The sequence below is a fragment of the Theobroma cacao genome, chromosome 5 (assembly GCF_053813885.1).
Source record: "Theobroma cacao isolate CCN51 chromosome 5, ASM5381388v1, whole genome shotgun sequence".
NCBI classification, from domain to species: domain Eukaryota; kingdom Viridiplantae; phylum Streptophyta; class Magnoliopsida; order Malvales; family Malvaceae; genus Theobroma; species Theobroma cacao.
The window spans coordinates 30,723,197-30,741,169 of record NC_142643.1 but is presented as its reverse complement, the minus strand read 5'-3'; the positions used below and the strand labels follow the sequence as shown (position 1 = coordinate 30,741,169).

General features: G+C 33.2%; 1 long non-coding RNA gene across 1 annotated transcript; it reads left to right on the top strand.

Annotated features, from left to right (window-relative positions):
- Nucleotides 1–1,635: 1,635 nt before the first annotated feature.
- Nucleotides 1,636–4,627, top strand: LOC18598725 (uncharacterized). The gene is made up of 4 exons (XR_016026428.1): nt 1,636–1,861; nt 3,208–3,274; nt 3,864–4,073; nt 4,152–4,627. It is a non-coding gene; the product is annotated as an uncharacterized LOC18598725 (long non-coding RNA).
- Nucleotides 4,628–17,973: the final 13,346 nt, after the last annotated feature.

Here is a 17,973-nt window from a genome sequence, read left to right as displayed (position 1 = left end):
TATTCCAACAACAAATCCTCTTCCATACCCATTTTTCAGAATTGAATTCATCATGATAACTCAATATTCAACCATGGAAATCAAGAACAAAAGCATGGGTAAGCTAGGTATCAAGGAGAATTAAAGAAATTTTAACTTACCTAGCTTGTTTCCTTGATTTCTTCACTTTTTCTTTGAATTTCCACCTAGGTTTTCTTGTTTTTCCTTTTGTTCTTCCTTTTTTCTTGTTGCTGGATGTCTAGGCCGAATATGGTGAGGGAATTGGGGATTTAATGGGCTGATTTCTATAGAAAATAATAAAATAATCAAGCATGCCATGTGTCACATGCTTATTGGCCTAATTTTTAACTTTTGACTTTTTCTTCTTAATTTTCCACCGCAAATATTCTGGTATTTATCCAATCCTACCACAATTAAAATCCCTTGGTCTTGACAAGTGCTGGGCCAAAAATTTTACTGATTTGCCCCCAAGACAAAAAAATTACGATTTTACCCTTATACTCCGAAATGTACTAGAATCTCATTATTTCTACTTTTCAACCTAAAATAACACTAATATTGATCAATATTAACCAAATGGGGCAAAGATTGTTTAAAAAAATTTTCGTTTAGTCCACTAGTGGCAAAATTACCATTTTGCCCTTCTGCTCCATAAATACCGAGAATCACAATTTTTCACTACTAAACATCATTTTATACTCCAATAATCATAATTATATTTCATATAATTTTTCTTGGTCAAATGTGATCAAATCTTGGCTAAAAATCTCCATTTAATCATCAAATGGTAAAATGACCGTTTTGTCCCTAATTGGTCAATTTTCTGATGGACTCCAAACTGGACCTTGAACTCCAAATCACTATTCTAAGCCATTCTGTTGGTTTTAAAATTTTCAAATTCCTCTTAGAATTTCTATTTGAACTAGTTCAAGGCTCGATTTAACTTAGTTGTACCACTCGATACAATACCGTCTTTTAATCGAGCTTGACAAGGTCTCACACATGGTTTGTATAAAATGCCAAACAAATTCTCTTTCCCAATTACAGATCATCCCTTACTTTTTTCGCTCTGTCTCTGTAGCCTGGTCCCTAGCTAGCAGTCTCATTTGTATATACCATGTAAATTATTCATCTTGGTGTTAAGGCCCTATTCACAAATATTTTTTTCTCTCTCCTTTTTTATTGCTTTTGAACTTGTTCACAAATTCAAGATTATTTTGGATAAATGACTCCAAAGGGTATTGAAATCCAAAGTCACGTAACCAAGTTTAAATCCAGTAAAAAAAATGAATTGGCAAAAAGGACACCTTCAAAGTTAGAAGCGGAGACCAAATTAAAAATCTAATAATTGAATCTTGGGTTGGATTCCCAAAATAAAAACATAGAAATCTAAGATGGAAGGCATACGTACGTACATCTATAATATATATAAAAGTAAGATAATTGATTGGATCAATTGATTGACACCTGTCAATCTAAATTGAATTAATATTTTTTTGTACATCTTATGTCAAAACGACGTTATTTTTGACATTTGAAGAGTTTTTTTTTACCCTTTCTTATTTTCAAACTGCATCGGTTTCTCTCTTAGCGTTCATTTTTGTTGTCTCCATTTTTTTCTTCTCAATTGTTTTCTTCCAAAAGCATCGCATCTTTGCTTCCAACAATCAACCTCTCAACTGTTGTTAGCCTTTCTTCTGCCCACTAGCCATCTTCTATTTCCTCCCTTGTTGTGCCATACTCTCTCTTCTTCGTCGGTACCTCCTCTGTCTTTCTTCCCACTCTTTCCCCTGACAACGATGTCGCCATTTGTTTCTCTTCTATCTATGTCTTCCTTACTCACTTTGGTTGAACAATCAAGGTAAAAGATTAGCTTAATATTTGTGCTTTAGTTCTTTGTTTTTTTTTTGTCCATTTTATGACTTTGTTTTAAATTTATGTTTAATTTTTTGCTTTTTAATTCACTGATTTTCCTCATCAAGCATTTCTTATGATAGGCAAGTTGTAATTCTTATTGGCTTTGATTATTTCTGTATTTATCTTTCTTTGGGTTGAGAAGGGAATTTGAACTTGATATCTCCTTTTTAAAAGCGTGGTTGCCGATAGGTTATTGTCTTGATTGTTGTGAATATTTTGTTAAGGTAGATTTCTATTTAGAAGGAAGACAAAACACTTATAACTTTTTCAATATATAAATAGCTCTAGAAAGCAACAAATTTCAAAGACAACCCTAATGAGTGTCAATCATTGTTCAACCTTTCTTTAGCCCGATCTCCTCTATTTTGAATCTTTTCAAAATTAAAATCCTCAATTCTGTGATACTTATGCACATATATCATTAAGCAGAAACAAGTGTGCATTATCATTGAAAGTTTTGGCTTTTTGAGTTGAAATTGTTGTTGATTTGGTAAAGATTTGCAGATAGTTTGAGCATAAGTAAAGGTTTGATAGCTATTTCGGTTTTGGTTGAGTTTTTGTGTCTGTCTAGTGGGATGATACTAGCCAAGTACTTAATATGTAATTTGATTTTCTCAAGATGTTTTACTTCAAAATTTAATTAGTTGCTTTGCTATAATTCTCTTTGTTTGTATTTAATTAGGTGTGTGTAGAAAAGACTAGCCTTGTTCCTAACCTTAATTTCTAGAGAGATGCTAGTTTTTGGATTGACATGTAATAAATGTAGATAGAAAAAATTAAACAGAATAAATCAATTTTTGTTGTTTCACTTAGTGGGTATTTTTAATCTTTAATATATTTGGATAATATAATCTACCATACAAGGTAAAAAGCAAAATAGGTAAAATGCATCTTACCTGCAACAGTGCATATAAACCCTGGGTTGTATTTTTTGAAATTTTTGTATGAATTAAGTTAGTAAATATTATATGTAATTTTCATTGAATACTTGGAATGGCCTCTTGACTAAGATCAGATAAAATTCCTAGATCGTGTAAGAGATATGCATTTTTTGAGTTGGCCAGATTTCGGAGATTGTTTGAGTTTATTTCTCTTTTCAATTGATACTATGGCATGTTAGTTATTATATGTTATTTACTGAATTGTTTAGATTCTGGTCTATTATTCTATATTTTCTCTTAGACAGTTTCAGCCAGTTATTGATTATCCATATAATTAATCATTTCATTTGTTTTCTACGTACGTTTGCTTTTCCATCATAATGTAAAGCTTTTTCTGTGTGTTGTAAAGGGGCTCTCATGTGCATCATGTTAAGCTTGATGGTGGATCTTCCAAGCAAGAACTGTATTTGTCAAAGGTAAATTATTTCATTCCCATTTGATTTTTAGAATAATTTATATTTTCTTGGATTACAACGGAAAGAATATTCCATGATCATCTTGTTGCCCTCTATAAAACTGATGCAAACACTACTATTAAGCATATTGGAACAACTTCAAAAAAGAAAGCTTTCAAGATAGTAGCACTACTTTTTCTTCATCACTTATTTGAATAGAACTCAAATTGTATGATGTAAATGATGTCTAACATTTGGTAACATATTTTACAATAGCAACTTGCAAGTATTGCATTAATATACAAACATGACTATAGGATCCAGAGCCATGTGGTGAGCCACGTCTTAGCTTTGGTTAACTGAGGAAAGAGGTTTCTAAACTTAGGCCAGCTACACCTTTGCAATATCTGATAGCTCTTTTGCTATTCCTCCTGACTATGATATCTGGTCTGAAGTTAGGTATTGCATCTCAGGTATTCCAATTTCGTAGAAACACTTAGACATTGTTTCATTGTACTGTAGAAGATAAAACAAGTTATATTTTTTGCATTTTTCTGGTTATACCATCTTTCTCACTTTGATATCAAATATTAATTGTGTGTAATCTCAGCATTTTTTGCAATCAAGATGACTGCCATATTCCTTAATAATTGGTTCAAAAAGGATCGCCAATGATGGGGAATTCTTTTGACAAGATAATGAGAATTTTGTTGATGATGGTATTTGAATAGAACCTTTCAATCTAAGCAAAGAAAGAGAAAAAGGATACTTTGACGCAAATGGAAACTTTGTTGAATATGTCAATAACAATGAAATCAAGGTAAATTATCTTTTCAACCTGAAGCTTCTAAATTATTATATCAAAACTTCTATTGACTACCACATGAATTTATTGTAGGATGCGTGGCTTGATAATATTGAAGATGATATAAAATACATAGGAAAAACATCTGGAACAACAAATGTTGCTGTCTTCACACACATTTGCTAGCTAGGGTGGTACCACAACGCTTACTCCATGGTGTCGTTACGTTAAAGCTTCTGTCCCTTAGCTTACTGGGCTGATTGGGATTGTGCGCGGATCATGGTGCCTTGTTGTATTGATTCCCTGCTCCTTTTAGCTTCAGTCTGTCTCTACTATAGTTCAATCACTTCCAATGTGGTTTTGGCCATGATTTGGTCATAACTAGTTAAAGTGATGAACATGAAAGTTGTAGTTCTTTCACATAGCCTACCGGTGGTTCAAAAATCATGACAATTGGGCATTTGTTACTTGAGTTGTGCTCAAAACATGTAGCATGTTCAGCATACATCTACACCCATCCATCCTTACACAATTCATTGTCGCTTCAGCCTTTTTCATTTGTAAACCTTCAAAACAAGGAACTAAATCAATAGCAACTAAAACTAAAAATTTTAACACATAAATGAACTAAAATAACTGAAATTAAATTGACTCGACATGCTTTTATTAAATTAAAGAAAAACCACTAAAACAACTTAAACTATACCTAAAACTTAATAACTTAGCCATTTTAGCACCTAAAATATGACAAGATAACTCTATGTAATAAAGTTATCACATAGAGTTATCCCCATATGTGTTTGATCTTCCATCTTTGGACCTTAGTTTTCAACTTTTTAATTTGGAGAATCCACTTTATAAACTGCTAATGGGCTTCCGCTGGTTGTTCAACCCACTTGAGAGCATTGTGTGAATAACTTTTTATTATCAATGTGTAGTTTGAAACCCTCTTAGAAGTTGAAAAGATCAAGAAAGCCTCATGGATTGCCACTATCTCAACTAAGTTGGCATCCTAAATTCAAATTGACTTATAAAACAAAATTCTGACCTTGACATTACAATCCTTCATTGCACCTTTTATCTCTGCCTCTCTTGAACTTTCCTGGGTTGGCCCATCGACATTAAACTTAACTTATCCCTTTTCTGGTTTCTTCTATTCCATCTCTCTTTTGCCCTTGGTCTTTTTTCGAATTGCCACACCCTCTATGGGAAACCTATAAGTATACATGATTAAGGCATATTCCACAAGAAATTTAACACTTACACATGTTGCCACTCTTAATTTGGTGAGCTTAAAAACCAGTTTTGGATCACAACTCTTCCCCTAAAACACCATGTCATTCTTGTAAAGCCACAAAGGCCAAATGATAGCATAAAAAGCCATCCTCCATATTCTAACTTCACCCTTGCAACCTATCATCAGGCTCCAAGCTAAGAAGGACATTTTAATGCACTTTGGGGCAACCTATTTCAAACTTTACTCATCACACCACAAAGACCATATTTTCCAAGACTCATTACAATGAATGAAAAGATGACTTACAATTTTAAGTAAGTAGTTACACAAGAAACAGATTGCAGCATTACAATTGATGAGACCCCGTTTGATCAGCTCTATCTTGATTGTAACTTTTTCATGTAGAAGCTACTAGTAAAATGTCTCCACCTTATATGGTACAAGGTTAGACCATAATGATTTCTGTTCTTTTACTCCTCTGCTATTATTCTTCAACAGTTTTCGGTAGAAGGATCTCATAGAGTATTTTCCATTCGAAGACCTTTTCCATATGACCTTGTTAGCTTTATAATGCTTATGGTTTTGATTATGACAAAATGGTCAAATTTGCTAGAACATTATTTGAGAAATCCTTAACAAGTTCTTGAAATGATTTAACTCATATATTTGTTCTTACACAATTAAAAGCTTGATTGTTTTAATTGTATGAATTCTTAAAGTTACAAGCTTGTATGATTTAGTTGTATGAGTACTCTTAATCTCTCCAACATCCATCTTTAAGATATTAAAATTAAAAGATAGGATCAGAAATGGTGAAATTTATCACCAGGCATTCAAAGATGTTTGATCTTCACAACACCAAGGTTGTTTTCAAGCCATGATTTTTATTCTCAACTCAACAATTGATTACAAGGAAGACATGGCCAATGTTACATGTGAATTGATGAAGAAACTGAAGATCCGAAAGCAAGAGTTGACCTTAGAGCAAGCATAGTAAACCTTATGGCAGTTGGTCAAAGAATTATAAAGTAAATAAGATATAGTCAACCCTTTAAGCTTTATAGTCGACCATGTTTCAAGTTAGATGAAAAATTATGACTATATGAAGCCATAGTCGACTCTAAGATAGATTACATGCATAATTCAAGATTTAAGAAGCCATAGTCTACTTTAACGAAGCTATAGTCGACCTTGAGATAGAGTACATGCAAGAATCAAAGATTTGAGAAGCCTTAGTCGACCTTCAAGCTCTTATAGTCGACTACCCAAGGCCAAATGATTGTTGTACATAGATTTTAAAAGACAAACAGCTAGTTTCTTGCTAAACTCATCCTCAATGGCTCTAAACTTTTTCCAAGCATAAAACGGACTTCTCTAACACCTTTTAAAGGTTGGAAGAGTGGAGAAAATCATCAAATACTTAAGCATCAAATCCTATGAATAAAAATCGAAGAAAGAAAAAAAACTAAGCTAGAGCAAGCAATACACATTCTTCCACTTTGCTTTTAAGCTATTTTTAAGCTCCAAATTCTTTTTGCCTTTTATCCTATTCTTTAAATGCATCTTTGTACACATCATACGCATCCAACATTGTACTTACCTAGCAAAATCCACCTCTTAGAGGCACTCTTGCTATATGCTTTTTCTTTAAAGAAAAAGATGCACTCTTTTTACTCTTGTAATGGTTCTAACTCACTCTTGAAAAGTTAGTGTGGGTTTATGGTTGAGCCTGTTAAAAACCATTGTAAGGGTTATCACTTGATCTTGTAAAAAAATCGGTGTAAGGGTGGGGTTGTCGCTTGATCCCATGAAAAAGCTGTTGTGAGGGTTATTGCTTGATGCCATTAAAAAGCAAGAACCCTTTTTAGTGGATTAAAAATTCCTTAGTGAGCTAAGGGAGTGGATTTAGGCATTTGAGAAAGTTGAGCCACTATAAAAATACTTGTGTCCTTACTTTTCATTGTTGTTTTGATTTTCATATTTGCTTTGTGGTTTATTGTTGGGAATTTATTTGAGAAAATCACTAGCCTTGTTACTCAACACAAATAGAAAATTTTATCTTTGAAAAGCATTTAGTTTTTCACTTGAAATGTTTTTCTTAAGTTGTTATTGTTTAATTTACTTGAAAAAATGTTTTGAGAAATTTTAAAACTGATCATTTGCCTATACTTGATTGAGTTAAATTTCTTAAGATTTGCTTATTCATTAAAATCTTTTTGGAACCTCCTCTTAAGATTTGAAAAAAAAGCTTTCTGGTTTAGGATCGACTATAAAATAACTATAGTTGACTACAGCTCCTTGTTCCTTAATTTTCAAGACTTTTTCAAAGTCCAATTCACTTTCCTTTTGAACATTCTTGTGTCACTTGATTCATTGAGCTAACATTACTAACAGACCTCATCCTTAAGCCTCTCATAGATTGGACAATCCATAAGCACTGTCATCATGTTTGCCTAATACCCTTATTCCCATCCAAATAATTGCATGCACATATTAATGCACCACACTCATATATCATCAACATGCTATCCAAACTCTTTAAGTCTCCCCATTTTGTTGCTAATGAATTAATTCTAAAAAAAGCTTCTTTCAACACCATTCCCTTAACCCATTCATCCTCCCAAGAATTTGATGTTTCTTTAATCACCACCGACATTCACATGTTGGACTTAACTTGCCAGAAAAAATGTTTAGTAAGGGAAAGAGGTTTAGTGATGTTTTTTCATACTTCAGACATTTTCCTATTTGCACTCCATTGAGGTAATAAGCTGAGAGGGTCGATTCCATTTTTTATCAATCATTTCCCTCCACAAACTCCCTTTCTATTCCCCATACCTTCATAACCATTTGTTTAGTAATGCAATATTTTTTAATTCAAGGTCCACTAATCCAAGCCCCCACTTTAAAGTGAGCACTTTACTTCACTCCACATAATGGATTTTTTTTTTCTTTTCTGTATCACTCCACAAAAACCTCCTTTAGATCCTTTCAAAATCCTTTTTCTACATTGTGAGGTATTTGAAAAAGGGACATAAGGAATATTGGGAATCGATCTAATAAGGGTAACATACTATCCTAAAGATAGTAATTTTGACTTCTACCTCACCAACCTTGTCTCAAATCTTTTCACAACCGGTTCCCATATTCTTAATGAATTTTGGTTCGCACCTAATGGTAGCCCTAGGTAGGCAGAGGGTAATTATCCCATTTTGCATGAAATTATCTTTGCCTTTCATCCATCTCCCAACCACACTCATATCCACACCAATTCCCATTAAACTGCTATTTTAAAAGTTAATTCTAAGACCCAATATTACTTGGAAGCGTCTTAATATCCTCATCACATCCCTCAAATTTTGAAGCTTTTGTTTACATAATATTATTAAATTGTCTGCAAATTGTAGATGCGAGATCATCATTTTGTTCTTATCAATCTCCACACCCTCCACTAAATTTTTTTCTTTTACCTTACAAATCATGCGACTAAAAGTTTCACCTACCATATAGAAGAGAAAAGAGGAGATTGGACACCCTTACCTTGGCCTCTCCTCATCTTAAATTGCTTTGTGGTTGCCCCATTGACTTGTACTAAAATTATTGTAGTGCTAAAACATTCTTTTACCTAAGCTTTGCATGTCACTCTAAAACCCATTTCCTCCATTATGAGATTTGAAAATTTTCACTCCACGTTGTCATAGGCCTTTCCGAAATCAACCTTAAAAACTAAGCCCCTTTGTTACCCTATTTTCATTGAATTAATCAACTTATTAGCTATTACAGCACAATATAGCTGTTGTTTCCTTTTAGTGAAGGCAAATTGATTCCTACCTATAACCTCCCTGATTACAAGTATTAAATAATTTGCAAGTAGCTTGTCCACAATCTTGTACAACATCCTTAACAAGCTGATGTTTAAACTCATTTACAATGGTTTGGTTAGAAATCTTTGGAATAAGGAAGACAAATGATGAGTTCAACCGTTTCCCTAATTTTTCAATATTATAAAACTCATTCATAAACTTCATGACTTGTTCTTTCACCACTTGCCATTGACTTTTGAAGAAGTTAAGGTTGTAACCCTCTAAGCCTAGTGCTTTATTTCCATGACAAGTTTGAATTGTCTCCCACACTTTTTCCTTAATGAAAGGTCTTTCCAAAGAGATCATTGACTCTTCCTCCAACTTTTTGAAATTTCCTTTTATATTTTGTTAGCTTTATTCTTGTTCTGCCATGACAAAATTAATTTAAGTCAATGAGCTTTGAAAATGAATGAAATATATTTTTGAATATGAAAAAAAATCCTCAGAGAAGTGTTAAAACTAAACATAAAAGAAAAATATATTGAAATGTTTTGATTGGTTGAACATGTTTTAAATATGAATGATCATACTCTTGAACTTAAAGAAGTAACTCTTAATTTTCTCAAAGACCTCTTGGTTTTAAAGTTCAAAGTGCCAACCTAAGAATCGAGTTCTTAAAAAAAATAGTTAAGTCTTTGAAAAATTATTTCTTTGATTACAGAATGATAACTTTATTATATAGAGTTATTTTGACACATTTTAGGGGCTTAAGTAGCTAAGTCTTTGAGATTTAAGGTTTGCATTTGAGTAGTTTAGGTGTTTTTCTTAGTTTAGTTAGATTATATGTTGATTAGTTTGATTTAGTTTAATTTAGTTTAATTTTATGTTATTTTGTTTTAAATTACTTTCAGAATAGTTATTATTGATATCTCTTATTGCTTTTGTAGCAAATTTGATAAAAAAGGTTCATTTGAAAATATGTGCAAGTGTGCTGACGGCTTTATTCATATATGCTGTAGTATTTTGAGGATAACTTAAGCTACAAAGTTCAAATGATGTGATTTTTGGACCATTTTAAAGCTACGGGACAAGGCTACAACTTTGGTGTTTACCATTTTGCCAAGTTCTAATAAATAGATGGTTGAAATTCTTGTCAAAGTGGAAGTACTCCATTAGAAGGGAAGTAGTCAAAATAGAGAAGTCAGAGCCACGGTGCTAAAGAGGAATATAGCATGGGTAACATTCCAAAGAAGTGAAAGTTATGACTCTCACTATTGAGAGTTGTGGCGCTCAAGAAGTTTTTCCAAAAATAAATATCTTACTAGATATTGGAAGTTAGAGCTTTAAGAGGCTATTTAATGGGCCTTTTTCAAAGGTTTCGAGAAGAAGACAACAAGTAACTATTATGAAGAAAAGAAGCTAAAAACAAAGCAAGAAAGAAAGATAGATTGAGAAAGATATAAGATCAAAAGCTTCAACATTAGTTTCTTTCTTTGACTTATTTTCATGATTAAATTTCTTTGGATGATGTTTTATTTGAATATTATGAACAAATTTGCTTTTCTAGGATTATGATTGCATTTCAAAATGTAGTCTACATATTTATTTCTCTTTTATTTACTATGAATGGATATAGTTTGCTTATTCAAATATGTTCTTAATGTTTTTAATTGCTTAATCAACAATTAACTAATTTGTGAATCTAATTAAGACTTGACAAAGAGATTTTAGATTAGATTACTATTTGAATAATGTATGTTCACGTCACTTAAATGATCTAATTCGCAATTCAGGTAGACATACGTTAATTGCCATATATATCTAAATTAAAACAGTAGCTTAATGAACCTTATTTAATTGATTACTATAGACATATAGTGACCTAAATAAGTTAGGTATTTGTGCAAGCATCTCGACAGAGACTTGTACATAGTTTTAGATTCTAGGTTAGTAAAACCACCCATGAAAGTAAATAATAAGAAAAACTGGTGTTATATGAAGTGTTGAATGAATCCATAATCCTAGGTTTTAATTTATGATCTTTCTCAAGTGACTTTTTAGTTTTTGTTAATTAATTTAGTGTTTGCTTTAATTTAGTTTTAATTATTTTTGTAAAAAAATTAGTTACTTGAATAAGATTAGTTTGTCATAATTTTAATACTTAGTGAAGATTTAGGAATAAATCTCTGTGGGATACAATTCTGGACTTATTGTCTATATTACTTGTTCGATATATAAACTTGCGTATGCAAAATCGACAACACAAGAAGAATCGATTCTGGAAAAGAAGAAGTTAGTCCTCAAGTAAGGATCAATAGTGAAAAATCGATTCTGAGAAAAGAAAAAGTTAGTTCTTGAAAGACAGAAGTTTAAAGATTTGTGAAGAACTGAAACCTTAGAGACAAAGAATTGATTCTTGAGAGATAAAATGCAAAATGAAATAAGCAAAAAAGAAAAAATCGATTCTACATGAAGAAGATGTTGATTCTTGAAGGACAAAAAGTATAACTCAAAAACTTGGTGACCAAGAAAGACATGGCACAACTGGAAAAAGTGGGGTGGCAAAAATCAAGTTTAAATTCAAATTTTGATGCCAGACCATAGTGTAAACTAACACCTTGAGGCAAACAAATCGATTCTCCAAGATTGCCAAGGTGTCACCTTTGAACCAATTATAAAAGAACCAACACAACAACATAGAAGAATTGGTTCTCCAAAGATAGAAAGCTATAGACTTTGTGAACAACTGACAACTCAACAACAAAGAATCGATTATATAGATGCAATAGAATTTTATAAGTTGGTTGGAATGTACAAGAAATTATTCAAATTTCATTCCAATGGAGGAAAAATTACAAAGGCTATAAATATCTATCTTAAAGATGTTAAAGTAAGAAGATAAGAGGAATTTGAAAGAATTTCAATCATCTTTGAAGAAGAAAAGAGTGGAAAAAAATAGTTGTGAGCAAAAGGTTTCCACCTTTAAGCAAACGAAGAACCTAAAGATAACATCTTTATTCTTCAACTGATCTTTTTTTAGCTTAAACCTTCTTTGATCATCCATATCTTTAAGAAAGCTTTTACCTTTATGGTCCTAAACTTCTTTATCAACCTTTTTAGAGGTTTTGAGTTGGTGATTCACTAGAATCCACTATTTTATTGGTTATACCTCCAAGTAAAAGGTAGAGGGATTTTGCCTAATCCTTTAAAAGGCTTTATCTTATGTAAAGGTTGTGCTTCAACTTGAAAAAAGTAGTACTTTTGTAGAGATTACGCCTGATCCTATAAAAGCCATGTTGTAGAGGTTACACTTGATCCTACAAAAGGCATGTCGTAAAGATTATGCCTGACCCTATTGAAAAGGCAAGCTGATAGTTGATTCAAACTCCTTAAGCTATCAAAAGAGAGGATGTAGGCATTGGAAGGCCGAACCTCTATAAAAGTCTTCTGAGTGCTTTTTATTTTTTTGTTCTTTACTCATTTAGCTTATACTCTATTTACTGTTTCATTCTTTCATACTTATTTGATTTTCGAAAAAAGGAAAATTTTTATTTAACAATCAATTCACCTCTCTTCTTGCTAGTTTTACTTTAAGCTTATCTTTCTAACATATTTCTCAAAGCAACCATTCCCCTTAGCTCATAGAGCTGGTCAAAATGTTTATCTACTGCTCCTTTGATATCCTTCGGGTCTCCCAATGAAACATTAGCTACATTGATGTTGTCTATAAAATTGTTTCATATCCTACTGTTCTTATCCCCCTCTACTATCCATTTAATCCTTAATTTTTATAACCACTCTCTCTCCTCCACTTTATAAAGTTGCCATAAGGTTACTTTTTTGCCTCTGCATCTTGTATAACTAAATTGTCCTTTAAGTTTTCTCACCATTCCTTACATTTTTCTGATAACTCTTTCTTTTATTTCTTAAGTTTCATATGTGTGTCCCCTATTTGTCCCCTCTACCATTCCTTAATACTGCTTTTTAACTCTCTCAAATTTTCCCAAATCTTTTTTTTCCTTGTTGTCCTACCCTTATCTCTTCCCTGTTTCTACTTCACAAGTTTTTGAAAGCTCCTTTCTTCTAGCCAATAGTTAAAAAGCTTAAAAGGTCTAGGTCCCTAATTGTGGTCTCTTATCCGAACACAAATGGATTATGGTTGGATATTAAACTTAGAAAACATGTTTGAATTACAACCCCCATTTCCTCAAGGATTTTACCATTTATCAAAAAGTGATAGAGCCTATTGAATGAAAGCACCTTACTATTACTATTCTAAGTGAACCTATTTCTCATTAGTGGTACGTCAATTTGCCCAAAATCATTTATGAATTCTTCATATTGTGCTGTTACCCTCCACACATCCCCCATTCCTATTCTTTCCTTTTCATTTTTCACAAAGTTGAAATATGCCCCTCTAAGAGTGCACCATGGATAGTTTGTTTCAATTATTGTTTCCCCGAGTTTGTCCCATAACGTTTTCCAACTTCCTTCCTCATTGAATGCATACACATTTCCAAACCCACATTTGATATTGGTTTTCTTTATCTTTTCTATAAAGATGATGTAATTTGTGTCCTCCTTAATTTCCTTTACATTGAAAAAATCATCTTGCCACATGGATATAATGCTTCTTGTGCTTCCCTTATGCAAGCATTGTGTACCTGCACACTTTATCTCTTCTCGATAGACTCTCATGCAAGCTTATGGCAACTTTTTTTTATCTTATTTTCCTGAATGAAAGCCATATTTGACTAGCCATCGTATAGCTTTCTTCTTTATCACCTTACTAATTAACCTTATTTTTCTCACCCTTCCCAAACCCCCTGATATTCCAAGACAAGAATATCATCAATAAGAGAATTAACACAAAGCACGTACTTACCTCAATGGTAAATATACCTTATTACCTCAATAAAAATGCTTACCATAATATCTTTATCTGCCCAACACGCTAATCCCAATAGCTGGCTTACGTTCCATGTTGTTTCCACTTCCTTCCATAGGACCTTGGTTCCTATGCCTGATATCACCATCTGACACCAATGTTTCACTTATTCCATATTTATCATCTACCTCCCCATCCAGCATTCATGAATTGCCTTGCATGTTCTACCACTTTTCCTCTTTTTAGCTCCCTTCTCCATTTGTCATCTTTTATAGACGCTTTGTAAAATGTTTTCATATAAAAATAAAATTATAATTATTCATTTTTATTAGAAATCTCTAACCAGTCAATTTATGCAGTCTTAAAATGAATAACCATAATTGGAAAGTTTAATGAAAGAAAAGGGAAACGTAAAGCAATCCCTGAATATGACCTCGAATGTTTAAAAAGCTTACTTAAGGGTTTGGTTATTGGTGAGAGGTAGAGAAATCTAATTAGTCAGAAAAAAGGTTGTTTTGTTGATTCCTAGCTCAATAGCTAGGCTAAAAGAAAGTCAGTTTCATCTCGATTGCCTTGTCCAAATTATTTGGCCGATATTGCTGTACGGATGGCAATCTAATGTCTTTAAGCTTTGGGATGTAATTTTAGCTTTAGGCATTTAGAATTATTTGAATTTGTTATTTACGTATGGTCCTTAATCAACCAAAATGAGACTGGCATTGAGTGTATAAAAATACTGGTGTCGGCTTTAATTGATTGCATGCATGCTTTATGGCTTCTATATATGTTTATGAAAAAGCCTTAGTTAGCTTGCTAGGCTTTGTATTGTTTTTCCTTTGAGATTTTAGTTATTCATGCAACTTATGATTAATGCTTGTTAATTAATTTTACGACTTTTATCTATTAGCAACATGAGAGAAAGAGACCTAGAGAGTTTGGAAGGGAAAGAGAGAGTAAGAATGATTGAAGGGTAGCATCTAGTGGAGAAAGGGAGGATTTGTGGGGAGTATAGACGTGGAGAAATAGGCTTTACTCAGATTTTAAAGGGAATTTGAGCAAGGAAGTGGAATTTAAGGTCTTGAAGAATTGCTTTGATGAGTATGGAGTTGTGGTGGATGTGTTCTTTCCAAGACAACACAAGGATATTGAGACAAAATATGCTTTCATAAGATACAGGGAGGCAAGTAAATTGAGAAGAGCAATCCAACTCAATCATGATAGAAGAATCTACAGGAGAAGGATTTAGGTGGCTGAAATGGACAAACCTTGGATTTTATAAGCAATGAGGAATGATGGTATTAATGATAGAGGAGTGGGAAGATGAATGACCTGTTAGGGGAGATCATATAAATAAATGTTGATTGATAACAATAATGATGAATCAGGGAAAGAAAAGTTGACCAATAGTATCAGTACAACTCCAACAGGATTGGTGAAATCCGATGAGTCAAAATGTAAAAAAGTTAGGCTATAGGGAGAAGGAACGGGTAAAGAAGTAGTGAAAGGAAAGGTGAGCAGGGTGGTCATAGTCAAAGGCGAGCTTAAATGGTTAGGGAGTAGTGCGTAGGGACAACTGAGGAGCCCAATTAATTGTAGCTTAATGCAGCTTGAAGGAATTAGTGCCTAAGTTTGCCTTATAAGAGGCATGTTTGCTCTAGTCACCTTCGAAGACAAAGATGAAATGGAAATCCTACTAAATCAATATTAAGATTTATTTAAACCCTGGTATTTCTCATTATCCACTTACTATGTTGGGTCAAAAGACATTATGTATAATGTGTGGGTGAAGTCGAAGAAATTCCACTCCACACATGGCATAAGGACTACTTTTGGGTAATTGGAAATGTTTAGGGGAAATATTTGAAAGTTGACTAAGACAAGATGGAAAGATGGAGGTTCAATTTTGCCATAATCGTAATGGAAGTTAAACCCTTGAGAAACATCTTGGATTTTACTTCGATAAGGGTGAATAGGAAAGACTATTATGTTAGAGCCTTCATCACGCAAATCAAACAAAGTGACGTTATTCCAAGGGTCTAAGATTCATTTAGCTTTACATTGTATGATGAAGGGGAAAAAGGGTGGTTAGAAAATGGGAAACCAATCTCTAATGGTGAATGGATGAATGAGGAAAAAGGTAAGGGCACCTCTTTTGAAAATGATGGCACAAAATGTGAAAGAGGTATGAAATGAGGGGGTTTCGTCTTTTCAATCTAAAACAAGTGTAGAGGCAAATTCAATTTTCAGATCTAACTAGGTGAAGGACATTTCGAGAGAATGCCACAAGAGTGGAAAAAGGAGTGGGAAGTCTAGATGCAAGAGGGCATACAAGCATCTAGAAGTAAGGCCTCCTATGGACTTAAATTTGGGTCGGAGAAAAGACAAAGGGAAAGAAAAATTAATTGTGCCAAATGGGAATGGAAGTCAGTCAAATGGGGACTTGGGGGTTAATGAAGAATTAGATAAGATAGACGAGCCTAGTAGTCTATTAGGATGAGGGCAGTTGAAAATGGAAAAGGCAACGAAGAAAAGAAACATTGAAAAGAGTTACGAAACCTACGGGGAAACAACTCTGAAAAGGCCACATCAGTAAAAAATGGGCTGGACTTTAAAGAAAGTGTGAACCCAAAAGAAGGTACAGAATCTCTTGAAAAGATAGGGATGGGGCTATGAAAGTTGTATCAAAAGAAAGGAAGGAAATTGAAAGTCTTAGGAAAGGGAAAATATTGTTGGATTAGTGGTATCAAAGGAACGAAAGAGGTTTTAGAAGGTTACCGGAAAAATGATTTAGCTCTGGAATGTCAAAAGGTGAAACAGACAAAAGTATGCAGGTGCAGAATTAGATTGAAGGGGATAGAGCAAAAGGGAAAACTAAAAGTAAAGTGATAACGAGGAACGGGATGACAAAGAATGGTAAAGACAAGGGAAAACAAAAGACAAATCTAGGTTGTGGTTTGTTGGCTTATTATTATTAAAAATAATAAGGGAAAAGTCAATAACAAGAGTAACACAACATTTTTGAGTGAGTTAAAAGGAGTGCAGAAAGAAAAGAAGAAGGAAACAAGATCCACAACTAGAAGGAGGAGATTGGTTAGAAGAGAGTGTAGGGAATTTCTAGAAGAAGGAAGAAATCTTAGTGATGAATTGAAAGAGGCATTTGTCTCTGGAAAAGATGATGGTGAAGCTTTGGTTATTAGGGAACAAGAAGCTAGGTTCACTTGAGAAATAAGTAAGAAGCTAGATCTGGATTACGATAGATGCAGAGATGAAGTCTTAAAGGTGTTAACTACTATAGAGAAGGAAGGAATAAGCAGCGATCATAGTAGCTTAAAGAGGGAGATGATTGACAGACCTAAGGTGAGATACCAACTTTTATGATTATTAGCTCTTGGAATGTTAAAAGATTAGGTAGAAGTGAGAAGAAAAATGCAATAGAAAAATAATCATAGGGCAAAAATCAAACATGATTATGCTTCAAGAAACTAAGATGCAAAATTGTAGCATTAACAATTTTGGAAAACTGTGGGGTGTAAAAGTAGAAATAATTAGTGGAAGAAGTGTGGCATTAGTGGGAAAATCTAGGGGATTGGTAAGTTTATGGAAAAAATACTTTTTGGAGTTGGAAGAGTTGAGGGTAAGAAGGCATTATATTGTTAAATTTGCAAAGTGTGAAGTGTGGAGAAAAATTATGGTTTTATCAATGTTTATAGCTCGAATGATTGTGATGCAAAAATGAAACTCTAAGAAGAGCTTAGTGAAATCATGGCTTCCAGGGAAATGGAATGGTGCTTGGGAAGGGACTTTAACACAATGAGAAATAAAAAGGGTAAAATTGGCAAAGGGAGAATAGGAAGGACGAAAACATCTTTTGGTGATTTTATTGAGAACAATGGTCTACTAGATTTAGAGATGGCAGGAAATAGTTACACTTGGTGCAGGTACAAAGATGGAAAGGTCTATAGCAGGCTTGATCGATTTTTGTTAAGGGTG